The sequence below is a fragment of the Myodes glareolus genome, chromosome 14, assembly GCF_982192425.1.
Source record: "Myodes glareolus chromosome 14, mMyoGla1.1, whole genome shotgun sequence".
NCBI lineage: Eukaryota > Metazoa > Chordata > Mammalia > Rodentia > Cricetidae > Myodes > Myodes glareolus.
In genome coordinates this window covers 63851866-63858647 of record NC_142039.1, presented here as the reverse complement: position 1 = coordinate 63858647, position 6782 = coordinate 63851866, and the positions used below count along the sequence as shown (strand labels likewise).

The following is a 6782-nucleotide window of genomic DNA, read 5'->3' as shown; positions in this document are numbered from 1 at the left end:
GTAAGTTGAACAGAAAGAGGAGTGCAGGATTTTGAGTAGAAAATCCAGTCCTATTTATAGTCTGGAGCAGACCACCCACTCCTAGTCTGCTTCCTTATCTGCAGACAATACATACCAATGAAGTTGCTATGATTATGAAATAAAAGTATAAATAAAATGCTTTGCAAATCATAAATGTTCATAAAACATAAACATCTATTATTGAACTACAGACTGATGGGAAAACTAAAAATATAAATTTCAACAATAAAATATTATAAGGGCTATTACTCTAAAATTAAAAGCTTAAAGATTTTGATTTTAGTTTTACTCATGTGTATGTGTGGGTGCCATGTATGCAGAGGTACCTGTGGAGCCTAGAAGAGCATGTCAGATCCCCTGGAGCTGGAGTCATATGCAGTTGCTATCTGCCCAAAATAGGTGCAAGGAATTGAACTATCGTCCTCTCGAAGAGCCCCAAGCACTCTTAACCACTGAGTTATCGTTCCAGCCCTTCAAAAATGAAAGACTTTTAAAGTTCCAGCGGTTTCTATGAAATATTTTTCTGCAATATAATATAGTGATATCACAGCACTTAACAAGAACATATGTAAAAATCAAATATTTAACGATGTTGGGAAAAAAAGCAGTTTTTCAAATTAGTAATTAAAATGTGATCAACAACAAGATCAAATATATGCCAGCAGGTAAATCTATAAAGAGAGAAGTGGAGCTTAAAGAATTAACAATGTTTTCCTAGGGTCTGGTGAGGTGGCTCAGAGGTTATGAGCACTGGCTGTTCTTCCAGAGGTCCTGAGTTCAGTCCCCAGCAACCATATGGTGGCTTACAACCATCTATAATGAGATATGGCCTGTAGGCATACATGCAGAAGGAACACTGTATACATAATAAACCTAAAAAAAAAAAGAATTATGAAAAAAAGTGTTTTTCTAAAAAGAAAAGACAGAAGAAAAAAATTAACACGGAAATGATTCCTGAACTCAAAAGCTCAAGTCAGGCCCAATGACTTTCTTCCTGCTGCCTGTGGATTATTTGTAGAACTCTTAGCTATTTCTCCAGCACCGTGTTTGCCTGTGTGCCTCCATACTCTCCGCCAAAATGATAATGGACTAAATCTCTGAAACTGTAAGCAAGCCCCCAATTAAATGTTTCTTTCATAAGAGTTGCCTTGGTCATAGTGTCTCATCACAGCAACAGAGTAGTGACTAAGACCAGTGGTGATGCTTCCAGCAGCTCTTTTATTATTCAGGATATTTATTTTAGCTATTCTGTTTTTTATGTTTCCAAATGACACTGAAAAATGTTCCAAAAGAAACAGCTTAGCTGCAAGGACTGTGTTTTGGTCATCTCTCCCCTATTGCAAAAGGATAGCATCCTGTTGTGGCTCTGTACACTTCTGGATAAAACTGCTGAGGGGGAAGAGGACACTTTTATTTACATCTCAAAGCAGAACATGATTCTAGCCTGTGTATCATCTCTTACTCTAGCAGTTCTCACTCTGGAACTCTGCCGACAAAACACTCTTCCTATATGCCTGGATACACTGCTACATCAGTTAGGGCAATGGCATTTTCTCCTAGTACACTTTTGACTCAGTGTTATTGAAGGTACTTATTAATGTATGAATAACTCAGAAATAGCATTCCTTGTCCTGTCATCTCTGACCAAGCTATCCAAAGAAACCATCTCTGGAAGTAATAGCTTTTTACTGGTGAAATATAAAATGGTCACTAAAAGCCCAGCTTTGAAATAAACTCGTACAGAGAGGAGGTTGCAGGAAGTCTGATGAGGCAGAAACAAAAGGATAGTTAAGGTCAATAAGCAAAGGCCTAGGCCACTTGCTGCCTTTGTAGGCAGGAGCAAACCTGAAATAAATACACTCAGACTGAATGCCAGGGATATGGTTTCCTTTTTATTAAGAATTTATAACAGAGGTCAAGTAAATGAAACAATATAATGAAGTTCCATGTACTCATAGTTTCAAAAATTCATAACTAATAATTTTATTCTCTAATTCCTATTATTTTACTAAATTTGAGAGAAAATTTATGTATAAATAATCTAATCATTTAAAGGATATAATTTAATGGTCCTCACAATATTTAGAGTTCTGCAACAACAACTATAAATCAATGTTGGAACATTTTTATCATCTCCAACATAACCACATACCTACTTAATATACTTTCCTTATTACCTGGTAAATCTACATTTTCTCTATGGGTTGCCTTAATCTGGACATTTAATATGAGCAGAATAATATGGTGACTGCTTCTTCTACTTAAGATTTTTTTGGGTTTATCTATGTTGTCGTATGTCAGACATTCACTGTTCTCTCTCTATTGCCAAGCAATAACTAATTGAAAGTAAACATAACATTTATGCATTCATTGTTCCTGGGCAACTGTGCTGTTGTTAGTTTTTGACTACTATAAAAACACCGTTATGAAAGTTGTATATAAATTTCTGAGAGAATTCAGGTTTCTATATGTCCAGGAGCAGAACTGCAGTGTCAGCTGATTGAAAATGAAAACACAACATACTCAAACTTATGGGATGTAATGAAGGCAGTTATAGGAAGCAAGTTCACATAGTAATAATTTAATAAAACATCTGCAAGCTCTAGAAAACAAAAAAAAACTAGCCAAAGATAAATTAGATGAAAATATCAAACTTAGGCTACAATCAATGAAACAGAGACAACAAAAACAAAATACAAAGAATGAGAAATGAAGAACTGATTCAACAAGAAGGACAAATTCTTAAGCCAAATTAGCCAAAAGATGAGTAGGGAAGATTTAAATTAATAAAATTAGAGATGAAAAAGAAAGCCTTACAGTAGATAAAAAGAAATTCAAAAAATTCTAAGTATCTCCATCAAAATTCCAACACGATTTTTCAAAGAAATTGAAAAAACATTTTTTCAGTGTCATATGGAAACATAAAAAAACAGAATAGCTAAAATAAAAACCCTGAATAATAAAAGAACTGCTGGAAGCATCACCACTGGTCTTAGTCACTATTCCGTTGCTGTGATGAGACACTATGACCAAGGCAACTCTTACGAAAGAAACATTTAATTGGGGGCTTGCTTACAGTTTCAGAGATTTAGTCCATTATCATTTTGGTGGAGAGTATGGAGGCACACAGGCAAACACGGTGCTGGAGAAATAGCTAAGAGTTCTACAAATAATCCACAGGCAGCAGGAAGAAAGTCATTGGGCCTGACTTGAGGTTTTGAAACTTCAAAGCCAACACCCAGTAAGGCACTTCTTCCACCAAGGCCATACTCATTACAAGGCCATATCTCCTAATCCTTCTCAAGTAGTGCTGCTCTTGATGACTAAGCACTCATATATGAGTCTACAGGGGCCATTCTTATTCAAACCATCATACCATCCCTGATCTCAAATTGTACTACCAAGCTATAGTAACAAAAACATGATATTGGCATAAAAACAGACATGTTGATCAATGGAACAAAACTGAACCCAGACATAAATCCATACACCTATGGACACCTGATATTTGATAAGACAGAAATACATACTGAAAAAAGACAACATCTTCAACAAATGGTGCTGTTCCAGTTGGATGGTTGCATGTAGAAAAATGCAAATATTCATATTAATCTCCCTGCACAAAACTCAACTCTAAATGGATAAAGAACCTCAATACAAGACAAGATTCTTTGAATCTAACAAAGGAGAAAGTGGGACCTAGTCTTGAACTCAATAGCACAGGAGAACACTTTCTGAACAGATACTGTTAACACACACACTAAGAATAACAATAGCTGGGTCCTGGAAACACCAGCTAGCCCTGCTGCAGTACTGAGAAGTTCTATCCAGAGAGGTGAGTGGGTGCTCGCCTGGGCACTCTGTCCCAGAAGAGAGCACAGCCCCTCCCCCCTCAGCTTCTGCGGCAGGGTCTTCGGTGTTTCACAGGACCCCTCCCTGCCCCCACTGCTGCCGCCCTTTTGTCTCCTGGGTCCTGGAAATACCAGCTATCCCTGCTGCAGTGCTGAGGAGTTCTATCCAGAGAGTGCTGAGGAGTTCTATCCAGAGAGTGCTGAGGAGTTTCATCCAGAGAGGAGGAGATGGGCAGGCGCCAATGCAAGAATTCCTCCAACAACCTGAAAGGCAACATGACATCTCCAGAATCCAGGGATCACGAAACTAGAAGAATAGAACACCCTACTCCAGAAGAAATAGAAGAAATTGAATCTAAGCGGATCTTTATGAAAATAATAGAGGAACTTAAACAAGAGGTGAAAATCTGCCGTAAAGAAATGGAAGATAAATATACCAAAAGGTTTGAAGAAATGAGTAAATCTGTAAATGAAATTCTGGGAAACCAAGAAAAAACAATCAAACAGGTAATGGAAACAGTTCAAGATTTGAAAACTGAAATGGAGTCAATGAAGAAATCACAAGCCGAGGGCCGTCTGGCTATGGAAAATCTAGGTAAACGAACAGAGACTTCAGAAACAAGCATAACCAACAGAATACAAGAGATAGAAGAAAGAATCTCAGACTCTGAGGACACCATAGAGAAATTAAACGCTCTGACCAAAGAAAACAGCAAATCCAACAAATTCTCATCACAAAACATTCAGGAAATGTGGGACACAATAAAAAAAAACACATCTAAGAATAATAGGGGTAGAAGAAGGAGAAGAATTGCAGATCAAAGGTCCAGAAAATATATTCAACAAAATTATAGAAGAAAACTTCCCCAACCTAAAGAACAATATCCCTATGAAGGTTCAAGAAGCATACAGAACACCGAATAGGCTGGATCAAAAAAAAAATCCCCTCGCCATATAATAATCAAAACACAAAACATTCAGATTAAAGAGAGAATATTAAGAGCTGCAAAGGAAAAAGATCAAGTAACTTATAAAGGTAAACCTATCAGACTTACACCAGACTTCTCTATGGAAACCATGAAAGCCAGAAGGTCCTGGATAGAGGTACTGCAGAAACTAAGAGACCATGGATGCAAGCCCAGACTACTACACCTAGCCAAGCTATCGTTCACTATCAATGGGAAAACAAAATATTCCAGGATAAAAACAAATTTAAACAATACGTAGCTACAAATCCAGCCTTACAGAAAGTATTAGAAGGCAAATCACAACCCAAGGAATCCAACATTCCTAACACCGCCTACAATAACTCAGGCATCTAGCGACCCTTCACAAGCACAACTCAAAGAAGGGAAAAACATACACTCCACTACCCCTCCAAAAAAAAAATAACCGGAGTCAACCACCACTGGTCATTAATATCACTTAATATCAATGGACTCAATTCACCTATAAAAAGGCACAGACTTAGAGATTGGATACGCAAACAGGATCCAACATTCTGCTGTTTACAAGAAACACACCTCAACCACAAAGACAGACATCTACTCAGAGTAAAGGGCTGGGAAAAGGTTTTCCAAGCAAATGGACCTAAAAAACAAGCAGGTGTGGCCATTCTAATATCTAACAAAATTGACTTCAAACTAAAATCTATCAGAAGAGATAGAGATGGACATTTCATACTCATAACAGGAACAATTCATCAGGAGGAAGTCTCAATCCTGAATATCTATGCCCCTAATATAAAGGCACCCACTTATGTAAAAGAAACACTTCTAGAACTCAAGGCAGTCATCAAACCACACACACTAATAGTAGGAGACTTCAACACACTTCTCTCACCAATGGACAGATCAATCAGACAGAAACCCAACAGAGAAATAAGAGAATTATTGGAGGTATTGAATCAAATGGACTTAACAGATATCTATAGAACATTCCACCCAAATAGGAAAGAATATACCTTCTTCTCTGCTGCCCATGGAACCTTCTCAAAAATTGACCACATACTTGGTAACAAAGCAAACTTCCACAGATACAAAAAAATATTAGTAACCACCTGTGTCTTGTCAGATCACCATGGATTAAAGTTAGAATTCAACAACAATGCTACCCCCAGGAAGCCAACAAAATCATGGAAGCTGAACTGTCAACTATTAAATCACCCCTGGGTCAAGGAAGAAATAAAGAAAGAAATTAAAGTCTTCCTTAAATTTAATGAAAATAAAGACAAAACATACTCAAACCTATGGGACACTATGAAAGCAGTGCTAAGAGGAAAGTTCATAGCACTAAGTGCCCAATTAAAGAAAACGGGGAAAGCACACACTGGAGACTTAACAGCACACTTGAAAGCACTAGAAAAAAAAGAAGCTGATTCACCCAGGAGGAGTAGAAGACTGGAAATAATCAAACTGAGGGCTGAAATCAACAAAATAGAAACACAGAAAACAATCCAAAGAATCAATGAAACAAAAAGCTGGTTCTTGGAGAAAATCAATAAGATCGACAAACCCCTAGCCAAACTAATCAAACGGCAGAGAGAGAACATGCAAATTAATAAGATCAGAAATGAAAAGGGGGACATAACCAAAGACACAGAGGAAATTCAGAGAATCATCAGATCTTACTACGAAAGTTTATATGTCACAAAGCTGGAAAATGTAAAAGAAATGGACATCTTTTTAGATAAGTACCATATACCAAAGTTGAACCAAGAACAGGTGAACAATCTAAATAGACCTGTTAGTCGTGAAGAATTAGAAGCTGTTACCAAAAATCTCCCTACCAAAAAAAGCCCAGGACCAGATGGTTTCAATGCAGAATTCTACCAGAACTTCCAGGAAGAGCTTATACCTATACTCCTTAATGTATTCCACAATATAGAAACAGAAGAGTCATTGCCAAACT

The 6782-nt window shown here is 37.2% G+C and overlaps 1 protein-coding gene across 3 annotated transcripts in view; it reads right to left on the bottom strand.

The window, feature by feature from the left end:
* Positions 1 to 6782, bottom strand: part of Cenpp (centromere protein P) — a 198157-nt gene that overhangs the window by 109683 nt on the left and 81692 nt on the right. The gene's annotated exons all lie outside the window — the stretch shown is intronic.